This window comes from Chenopodium quinoa, unplaced genomic scaffold (assembly GCF_001683475.1).
Source record: "Chenopodium quinoa cultivar QQ74 unplaced genomic scaffold, ASM168347v1, whole genome shotgun sequence".
NCBI classification, from domain to species: domain Eukaryota; kingdom Viridiplantae; phylum Streptophyta; class Magnoliopsida; order Caryophyllales; family Amaranthaceae; genus Chenopodium; species Chenopodium quinoa.
This window is the reverse complement of record NW_018742410.1, coordinates 1,180,428-1,192,591: the sequence shown is the minus strand read 5'-3', so window position 1 is coordinate 1,192,591 and position 12,164 is coordinate 1,180,428.

Sequence of the window (12,164 nt, the reverse complement as noted above, 5' to 3'; positions counted from 1 at the left end):
GATATTGGTCTTGTGTACGGGAATGGTAGGGAATGCTTGGTCACTGGGTACAGTGATTCTGATTATGCAGCTGATGTGGATACCAGGAGGTCTGTGACTGGTTATGTGTTCACTTTGGGTGGTTCTGTGGTTAGTTGGAAGTCTACATTGCAGTCATCAGTTACGTTGTCAACTACTGAAGCTGAGTATATGGCTTTAACTTCTGCAGCTAAGGAGTCTATTTGGCTCAAAGGCCTAGTAGGTGAACTGGGTATTGCACAGGATTTTGCTACAGTGTATTGTGATAGTCTAAGTGCGATTTGCTTAGCTAAAGATCAAGTACACCATGATCGGACGAAGCACATTGATGTCAGGTATCATTTCTTGCGTACTGACAAGAGGATTAAGGTGAAGAAGATTGGGACTGCTGACAACCCGGCTGATTTCTTCACTAAGCCTGTTCCGTTTAGCAAGTTTAAACATTGCTTAGACTTGCTAAATATTGATTACTACGTGATGTAGTAGGCCCTGAGGGGCGAAGTTGGGGAGCTCCTGGTGTAGGTGTGTTGGCATTAAGGTGGAGCTTGCCCGGGGCTTGTGATGCAGGTGGAGCATTATGAGTTGTTATACTTGGAGACGAGTATGTGATGGGTCTTGGTTGAAGACTTATCGGGATGTATGGCTTATGCATGAGTCCTGCATCGGGTTTGGCTTGAGATGTTTTTTCACTATGTCTTGATGGGGTCGTTTGCTGACTACGAGTTCTCGTCAAGGTGGAGATTGTTGATAAGTATATTAGGTGACTCGTACTTCGTAGCTTTGTCCGCCCGATCGGGCGGACATTGCCCGGTCTGACCGGGCGGAAGAAGAAGAGGTGCCTGGCAAATTCGTTGAAGAAGCTGCTCTCGCGCCCGACCGGGCGAGCCTTCGCCCGACCGGGCGAGCCTTCGCCCGATCGGGCAGACCTTGCCCGGTCTGACCGGGCGGTGGGGGTTGGATACGTTGAAGCATTCGTATGGAGTTTTCTTCTCGCGCCCGATCGGGCAGACCTTGCCCGGTCTGACCGGGCGGAGAAGGAAAAATACGGAACGCGGATTTTGCGGTTTTAGGTTATCTTATTTTATTATCTTTTTGCCCAAGTATCTTTTAATTAGGGATTAATATAAAACCTCCCTAATATCAGTATTAGGGTGAAGAGAGATAGAGTGAGAGCCGTTCTTGAGAAATACAAGAATCATCTTTGTAATCTTTGCAGTTTATAGTGAAATCATTCGATCTCGGTGCCCGTGGACGTAGCTATCACATCGATAGTGAACCACGTAAATTCTTGGTGTTGTTCTTATTGTTTGCATTGAATTTCTTTATTGTTTTCTTGTTTGTTTTCGACCTTTGCTTCCGCTGTCGCACAACAGTTTTCTAACTCATGCTTGAACCAAGAATTAATTAAGGTTAATCTGTTTTTCAACTTTTTTTTACAGAAGGTTAATCTGTTACTCCCTTTGTTTTTTTTATTTGCCTCTATTTTATCGGTATATTTATCAACACAAAACTTTGATCAATAATAAGTTTAATTTACAATTAGTATCATTAATTATAAAAAGTTGATCATCGGAAACTATATATTGAGACAATTCTAACAAATGTCTATGTAGTTATGTTTTATCATATGCATACAACATAAGCATTGGTCAAGTTGACGTATGTGAATTGTACAAAGTCAAATTGAAGCACTGATTTTAGATATAACTTAGCCTGAATACAAATTAGAACTCTAAGCTCTCATTAAATAACTCCGTTTTAGGGTGAGATGCTATCAGTCCGTCATCAGAAAACAATTAATTTAATAAATTGCCAAATAGAATAAAGTTTAATAATGGTAGTTCAATTACATTAATATAGTGAGTCCTAAATTATTTAAGTGGTTAAGAACGACAGTCGTATGTTGTTTGTGTAAGAAAGAAAAGCTTTTGGCAGTTTTTAAAAAATTTTAGGGGAGTTGGCTTTTTAGGAGGGTTAAGGTTTATCCTTTTAAGGGTTTTGGAGGGGTCAGATCACTTCACTTTATTTAGCTGCTTTATACATAAAGCTTCATGTTTACACCCTTTTTTATCAAATTAAAGACGCATGTCATTTTGTTTAAGGAAAAGGTTTTTGGTTTTGGATTAATTACAGTATTATTTTGCTCTTAAAGTACAAATTTTACATGTGCTTTGGAGTAGATAATCTCACATGGAGTAGGATAAAGCTTTGCATGCACATTTAAATTTTTTTAAATTACTGTTGATTGATATTTTTCACATACAGTATTTTCACAAAGCATGAAATTTTGATTTTTTTTTTTTGATGGTGTGTAAATTAATATGGAACATTACAGTTACTACTACATCTATTAATTTTTAGTTACAACAAAGAAATATTTTATGTCTCACTAATAATATATATTTGTTGCAACTTAAAATTAACGGAGGTAGTATATCTTTAGTCTATTCAATTATTTGTCATTCTATTCCCACTTACACAAATGACAATCAAGCCAAAAGAAAACAAAAATGGACAAAAGGTGGTGAAGTGGTAAGAGGTGTAATTTTGGCCTTGTTGTTTGACAACTACGAGTAGAGGTCGAGGTGAACTATATTTGGTACAAGAGGCCGGCCTAGTCAATCAACATATATATAGGCCACCTTAGCTTGAACAACGTAACAAAGCATTATGAATTTCGACAATGGAGACGTTTTGTCTTGACTCTTTCAAGTTGCTACTCCTATTGCTTTCACCTATTAAATCACTAAATTGCCTACAGTTGATAATTATGGTATTGCCATGAGTTTTGCAATCAATTAAGCTATTGATATGTTTGCTGATAAGAATATGAAATGTCTTACGATACCAAATATAGCAACGCCTAGACTATGGAGTATGTACATCATGTGCAATACACATAATGAACATCATGCACATCATGTGCGCATGTTCAAATATGATCTATTTGTAGTATGTATTAAATTGAAGTTTTTTAGGATCATCTAATTAAGTATAATTTTTCACATCTAAGTTCATTAAGCTTAGACATAAGTTTAGCTTAAAGATTATTAATAATAACTTGGTTTGCAATTTGACCTTCCCATACACCAATATGATATGCATTAAGTTAAATTTAAATCAAATCGATCATTATCGAGTATTATATTTAATTTGGCACTTCATTGATATGATGGAGCAACAGCTAAGTAAAGGGGATTGAACATGAAGAAAATATAAGTATTGCCAACTTGGTACACTTAGACATGAAGTTAAGCTGCCAACCTAGGTATCCTACATTGATTAATTAAATTTCAATGATTGATTAAAACTAAATTCTTTACATGACTAGGATAGAATAATACACCATTAATAAGATAATCAAAGAGATTATTATTCTTGCAAAACAAAAAGAGAAAAAGAAAAGGGATAATGAAAGCAACTTTTATCTTGGTTTATTAATTTTGAAAAGCGATGGACCATAACTCTGAGTCAGTGACCATGAACAAGTAGTTGTGCAATGAACAAAGGAATATATTTATGGATGACTCTAACAAGATAGTGTGTGTAGATATAAAATATATAAGTACGATTTTGTGTAGACTTTGATGACATGCATTTTTGGAATAAGGAAAAGGGAAGCTTGCTATTGACTAGCTTACCCAATAATTTATCTCGAACATCCTTTTCTATTTTAAATCCTCCCCAAAAATACCTTCCTTTAATTCTCCTGGCTTCATTAATCGATCATAGGTCCACTTTATGTCCTTTATTTCTATAGTTAGAATATAGAATCAATTCGTTTTTAGTATTAGCGATAGAATGATTATATAAATTCTAACAACTACTTGTGGTAACTAACAACAAAAATGGCTATATTTTAGAGGCGATGGAGATTTGGACAATGATGAGAGTCATTTTAGATATTAACCTAAAATAATTAGTAATCACATTAAAAATTTAAAATTAAAGGTATGCCTTATGTCTTATATTTGTATTAATTATGAATAATCGAGAGCATGCAGCAAAAGGGGATGACATACCTAAAAGATGGCATTGAGTTGGGTCAACCCGTGACATGACATGGCCCAACATGACACGAGCGAAGAGTAGACATGACACCACACGTTACCAAGTAAGATGCGTCGTGGGCTAGTATTTTGAGAAGCACGACACAACCAACACGAAAAGCATGCTAAAATAAGCTAAAGAATTGACTATTTGAAATTTCTATACGATGCGACTTATAAGTAATGAGTCTGGTTTATCTAGTGCTAAAGGCAAACGTACCCAACACAATCCACTGTCATTTTTAATGTAGAACTCTTAAAAGTCTCACCTATGTTACCGTCTCACCGATGACAAACCTTATCCTTTGCCATCTTCAAAACTAATATAGGCAACTCATAAATTACTAGCTACCCTGTAGTTTGTTGAATTAAGGTCGATCATAAACGAACACAAGTACGATTGAGGAGTTAACTTAAAATAAGATATGATTAACGAGTTATTTTACTTAAAATAAGGAGAGAAGGGGGCAACATCCTATTTCTAAGAAAGACCAAATATGATTCGTTTTCCTGAAGTGGTGGTGCTTCCACATTGTGATGGAGACAAGATCCATAACTAATCTCATGGGTTGTAACACAAGATTAATGAGCATAATTTGATAATTAAATCGTATAAATTATATGCAAAGTAGCCAAACTTTCGCTAAGCACTGTCTGCTAAATATTGTTTAAGCACCATTATGTTATTGGTTACAAAAGATTCACCTTTGTTGTAAAATCTTTGAGATTCCTTGCCTTTTGGAGTCACGTGCATGACGTACCGTATGCTTCCCACTAAAGTTAAGGGATGCCAGAAATAGGTTATTACTTATTAGTGAGTGAGTGAGTGAGTAGAATTTATCTTCATTTATTTTGGTATGCCGATAAGTGAGAACGTGAGATAATTTGGAAAGATATTTTCAAACTTAGTTTGTTTGCTCTTTTTTCAGTACATGCATGCGCTTGACTCGTTGAACATTTAGACTAGATGTATGACTATATAATAATTATACAAAAAAAATAAGGTACGGATTATATAACAGTATGAGTAGTTCCTTACAAGTACAAACAATTAAGTATAGGTAGTCATAGTTTTAATCATTTAGACTAGATGAGTATGTAAAAATAATTTTTTAGGTATAATCTATTGTATTCATTTTTTAGGTACATTTGAGTGTATAATAGAGATTATCAACAAGATGAACATTTATAAGTTATTGCTCCAAACAAAATTTTATAAGTAATATAATTTGTAATCGTTGGACGTTGATGAACTGAATTTCATCGATTTCAGCTAAATTTGACCTCTTGATCGTATATTTTATTTTCCTTAACCATTTGTGCCTTGCTCAAACAACAGAGAAAGATAGATTCCCAACATAATATGTCTTGCTTACTAGTGTGTATCATTTTGAAACAATATTCGACGTTTTATCCATCATTCAATAACTTGTTTGATTAATGACAACTTATCAGAATAACGAATATATGTTACCATGCATTTTATAAGAAAAACCTCCCACCATGTTTACTAGACACTTGAGATCAATAAAAGCAAATGCCCTATAAAGTTTGGATTATTAAATAATAATTCAAAGTTGAGATTATAAAAATGAATGGCTCAATATTGGAATTATTAAAACCAATTTCTCAAAAAAGAAATCAATATGGCTTCCAATGAAAAAAAAAAAAAAAAATACTAGTTAAATTGTGGAGGGCTTTGTGCAATGAGCCCACAACAAAGACTTAAAGATCCTTTTGGAATATACGGAGTAATCCAATTAATGTTCGGTTAATGAGCCCACAACTGAAAGGTCCATTATCAGCCCAACCAAATGAGCCAGCCAACCAGCCCAAGGGATCTGTTCCTCAATAACTATAATATCACACACTTTTTAATTGGTGAATGTTTTGTTACTTAAACCCATATATCAGCTTATACTTTTCCTATTTCGTTTAAATTATTACACTAGTTCTTTGGCCCTATTTAGTCCACTGAATTTTCACTTTTTTTAAAAAAAAAATGAGTTCTAAACTAAGGTTATTAAATTCAATTTATAACTAAAATGAGTTTTATAAAGTTCAGCTATTAATGAATTAATTTTACTTTAAAAAAAAAAAATCAGCTAAGTTAACAAATTTTAGGTATACTTAGATAATAAATTTGGATAATGATGAGAAGGAAGTAGGATAAGCTAAATGGATAAGAATGAAGAAACAAGGATATGTAGTTTTTTCACTTTCCTTTTCAAATCATATAAACACATGACATATGATATGATACAATATCTCCCCGCTTCAACTCTTATTTAATCTACATCATGAATTTTCCCTATTTATATGAAAGATGAATTGATATGAAAAAAAAAGTTCATTATCTTTTTTACTCTCTCAGTTTCACAATAGCCATGACAATTGAATATGAAGAATTTTTAAGATATTTATTTATTTTTGGTATATGTTATCATAGATACAGATAAATATATATATATATAAAAGCAAAAAAAATTAGAAGTGTACAACTTCACATCGATAACAGTTTAACAAGATTACATTTGATGATTTTTTTATACATTACAAATTATTAGAAAATCTAGTCAATTTTAAAAACATTGACTATGAAAAAAAGTGAAATGCATTATGATATAAAGACGTAAATATATTGTATCATATTGGACATGTTACCTTAAAAATGCACCCTAGTCATAATAATTGAATTGATAAAAATCCAATTCCAATACTCATGGTTGAGAAGATCCGAGCACCCACCAAATATATTTAAAATTGTCTCAAGAAATGATTATATATAACCGCAACGTACTACTTTTGTATGATTTGATGAATGACACGCCTTAGCTTGTAAATTAAATTTATATATGATGCTCTTTAACTTTCTTGGCAACGGCAACTTTACATCTTTTTATTTTGGATAGAAAGAAAGTAAACAAGTATAACCTTATCTTAGGTTGAAGGGGCATAAACTCTGATAAAAATGGATCTTCAATTCCCTTCACTTTTGGGATAGTTGCTCATTCATTGGAACTCTGTGGTCCTTCATTCTTACACATTCCTTCTTCAAACTCCTACTTCTGTGCTCTACATCTAAGCTAATCAAAGTCAATTTGTAACTTTATTTCATCACCACAACATTATTATTTCATTCATTACTTGGATATGCATGTTTATATAGTTATTGTCAATCATCTTTGAGATAGAGCCATAGAGGGGATGCAACAAAGAATACCGTTCGAGTCGATTTCAATTTAAAAAATCATGTAATGTGCACCCTTGACTCCTACACAATATTATCACCAAAAGTAACTTATACCAAGTACATTTTACGTGGACGCGAATATTGAATATAGCCTGTTTGCATGCAACATTATTGGCAAGAAACAACTTGCTTTAAAGAGAAGCACAAAAGGCAAGTGTAAATGACCTCTATTAAAAGTAGCAACTTTTTCAAAAAAAAATCTTAACCAAAGAAAGAATCCAAGCTAAGGTCTCAAATTTCCCTTTCATGGACATAACAAAAAAAGCTAAGGGAGAGGAGCTAAAGGATGTGAAGGCAATTCATTCATTTTTAAGGCCAAGGATAACTAATAATAAAGGGTGTTTTGTTTGCTCTCCAGCAAAGAATATGGGACCAATTGCCACCCACTTATCGGTTTATGTACTTGACTTAAAACTAAAAGGACACTTTGAACATCAGATTATAAATAAAAGTTGGAGGCAGATGCTTATGTAGTACTTCTTGATATATTTCATATATAGGTTCATATATGAGTGCTTCGTATTGAATTATAATTAAACTGTTAAAAATATTAATGGTGTAAAATATACATTGACAAGCATTGAATATTGTAATTAAAAGAGAGCGGAAAAAGTATAAATTATAAAAGCTTATAAAAATATAATTTAAGTCACTAATAAAATAATAGTCATCATTTTTTTTTTTTTAATATTAATTTCATTTTAATTTTGATGATTGAGATCCAAAGAACCATGTTGCATGTTGAGGATTTGGGGGTATACAGTCTGACGATCGGCAGTAGTTGATTTTGGGACATTTGCTGATCAAACGAGTTCAAATTTTGTCAATTCAAATAGCGTGATGTGTTTTTTGGGACAGGACAATTGCATCGATCCAAGGTTGCATGTCCTACGAATAAGTAAGGTGTACTAAACTACCTTGCACAAATTCAAATACAACTATTCATCAAGCATTAGATATAAGTAATCCGTATTAAATTATCCTACTCCGTCATTTTATAAAAACGAATTAAAATGGTTACGTAGTGTGATCAAACGATTTTATAGACATTTAATTGATAGGTCTAAACAATAAAGTTTGTACGTAGATAATAGTGATAGATTAGCAAATCTACCACTTAATGATAACTATATTACAAATTATTAGTTAAGTGTTCAACAAAGATGCTTTTGGCGAGATAAAGAATTCAAATAATGTAAACTAACAATACTAAATAGTTCGATACTGACCTACCTTCTCCAAAAAGAAAATAAAAAAAAAAAAAAAAGTTGAAAACAAAGTTGTTCATAGAACACATCATGGGAAACTAACAGTATTTTTTTTTTTTTTTTTTGCGTGACCTTAAACCTAATTTCTAGCTTTTGGACTGATGTTTCACTCCAAATTCTAAGGTAGGGTTTCCTATTCCTCTCATGACACTGTTATAGCCTACAAAAAAACTATCATCAATAACATAATACTAAAACAGACACCGGAAGTAACACGTATTACATCCTGGTGTTGTTTTGTTTTTTTCCTTCAAAACTCCCCTTTTCTTTTAAACTATTTTTTTTATTTTTTTAATATTTGATTCTATAATAATATCATTCCAAATCTTTTATATTATCTTTGACAAATATATTCTTTTTACTTCGTGTTTATAATTTTTCTATTTACATTTACCTAAATAATTATTCCAACATCTATTTAATTATCTTTTAAATGGAGTATTATTAGATTTTGCCAAAAAAGTAATAATAAATTGATTCATATAATAGATGTTAAAGAAATTACTTTAAAACATCATTTAAATTATTTTTTTCAAATAACTCTAGCTAATATTTTATTTTAGTTTCATTATAAACATATATTCAAATTAATTACAATTTTGTTCTGAAATTTTACTACTACGTATATATTATCACAAATTAAGAATTTATAGAGTATAGTATAACATATGTCTGATTCTAGGGAAAGGTAAAGTATCAATTAATTTTCTTTGTAAATTACGTAATTAAAACAATCAATATCATAGTAAAAGCAAAAAAATTATTATCTTTTGCCGATACACTCGATTGAGATGATAAATTTATTATTTCGAAATTCATAAATAATCTGCATACTGAAAGACACGCCAGACTTAATGACAATTGACATCTCCATTTGTATCTTCTTTTCTTTTGATATGTATCTATTATATACAATTAAACTTTTAAGACAACAAACAAAATTGATTAAATTACAATTATTGGATAGATTCAAACACATTATTTATAACAACAGAGAATGATGATATCAACCAATAAATAGAGAATGACGATATCGTGTGTGTGTTTCTATTGAACCATGCAATTCAAAACAAAGAGAACCTAGAGAGGTGCTACTGCCATAACATATGAAAAAATAAAAAATAAGCGATCTATCTTGATAAACCATACATACTTCTTCGTAACCATCTTATTGGAACGAAGGGGTACTAGATAGAAAACTTATAAACAACCCTTCTTAATTCATGATTCGATGATTATATATGGAACTTCCTTCAACTAACAGATGTTGGACAAACATAAGTAGAAAAATCAATCAAGGATTGAGGAAAGAATAATAAAAATAAAATGAAAGGACAAGAAAAGAAAGGAAAACAGTAAAGAAGACACCATTAAAGTAGACAGGATTAAAGAAATGACATTAAAGATGTCTAAGCTCATCCATATTATCAAAAACAACAGAAAGCAAGGTGGCTGTGTGTTGGATCAACCAATAGCACAATTGCTTTGAATTTTAAAGCAATCAATCATACAAAAGTAAGAAAATTTATAATAAAACCTCACCACCATAATATATTACAAATTAGTGGAGCTAAAGTGACGAATCTCAAAAAAGTTGGGACTAAATTGTTGATTATAAAATTGATAATACTTGAAAGATCAGGATTCAAGCTAGAGGTTCAATTTGCAGAACGAAGGCAGCTGCATGTATGAATAAAACTTCATAGTTCATGTAAATCATCTTAAGGTGAAATTTCTATTATTACAAGGTACGGCTACCCTGCATACGCATAAGTCATCTTATCAAATTAGTCATAGTTTCCTAATATTTAACATTATATACTAAATTTTGATCTAGATCACACATTAATCGTTAATCAATACACCGTCATGTTTATGGCCAGTCCAAACGAATATGAGCGGTACCTCTACAATGTCAATTCCATCTAAAGTATATGGCATTTGTAGAGACGACTAAATAGAGACATTTTAAGAGGAAAAGGGGTATGTCCTCGGTTTATTCTTAACATCAATCTCATAGAATTTTCATTAACAACCTATCTAGCATCCAAATTCCAAACAAGGAACTCCGATGTGGCTATCATCTATTTAGAGATGATGTATTCTTTATTATCTAGTATTTCAACGTCTTTTCCTTTATCCACATATATAATCAGTCAACTGAAAACCACCAACTTATTCACTTTTGAAACGCTCATCTTTCAAAAGGAGAAGAGGTTTCGAGATACAATTCAAAGTAAAACACTTAATTAACAAAATAGAGGATCTCAATTAGTATTCCTTTAAATCCTAATAATAATGTGAAGCCCCCATTAAAATAAAGTGGCACAAAATATCTCCTCTAAAATAATCATAATACTAACCAATCCTAGTCTACCTCAACTCTCAACTACCTCTAACTAGTTTGAAAATGGCCTAAAAGAGAAGTCAGAAGAATAAGACTAGTGATAAGTAACGTAGATTGTTCACACCTAAACATAGTCCTTAATAAGTAGAAAGAAAGCCCTTCTTTGGCTCTTTTTAATCGCTGCGTATTCCTTATAAAAAAGTTACAAAATATTTTTAATTTTTTTTATTTGGTGTATAATTCTCTCTTTCTCATTATCACATAATTTCTTAGTCAAGTCTATATTATCTTCTTATAGATTGTACATCCCTCACGTTGCGATTATAGCAAACAGATGGTGTATGAAAGAAGTCTACTTTATCCATTAGTTTAAACATAATAATCATAAATCAAAGTTTTTTAAGGGGTAGTCCAATTTCTTTCCTTAACTTTCCCCTCTCTTTCAGGTGTCAACCAAGGCTTTATTTAGACAGACAAAGATCTTATAAAGAGATTTGGTAAAATTTGATTAGACAAAGATGTGCAACATGGAATCATTTTAAAGGGAAATTGTTTAATAATTAGAAAAGAGAGTAATTAGCAACAAAAAAAATGCCAAACTGCACTTACTTGGTTCTTTCTTTTCAAAGGGCCTTTTTTACGTGGGGTATTTTATTAGCCAAAAGTCACATGAGTTTGGTTTTCAATCATAATAAAAACAAAAGCTAAGATTATACTTATCTTAAAGAGTTTACTTTAAGGATTTGATGATGCTAAACTAATAATAATACAGCATAGAATACCACAATATTGAAGTACCTTAGAGAGACTTAGGCTTGTATTTAGAAGAAGACTACTAGTACTCCACCTCACCTTCCCCATTAACTTGTCGGCCACTTGTCATCTTCGCCACTGTGTTCCAGATATACGACAAACACCCCTCACATCTCCTTTCGACACGTGGGAGCGTCTCATTGGGCCGCGTTTTTAGTTCCAACCTCTGACTAAAGTCAAACAAATTCATTCAACCCAAGCCACCTCAACGCCCGACTCGATGTTTCTAACTAGCAACTGCTAAGATCAACTAGTAAGGAATCACTGTAGTTTGTTTGAGAATGTCTTCCCTACAATTGATGTATAGCTTACTTGAGTTGAAAGTTAGTGTCAACCTGTCTCTAATAATTAAAAGCAAGTAATAGGTCAAACCGTCTCACATTTAAGATAAAAAGTTATTTTAATTTATATGACCT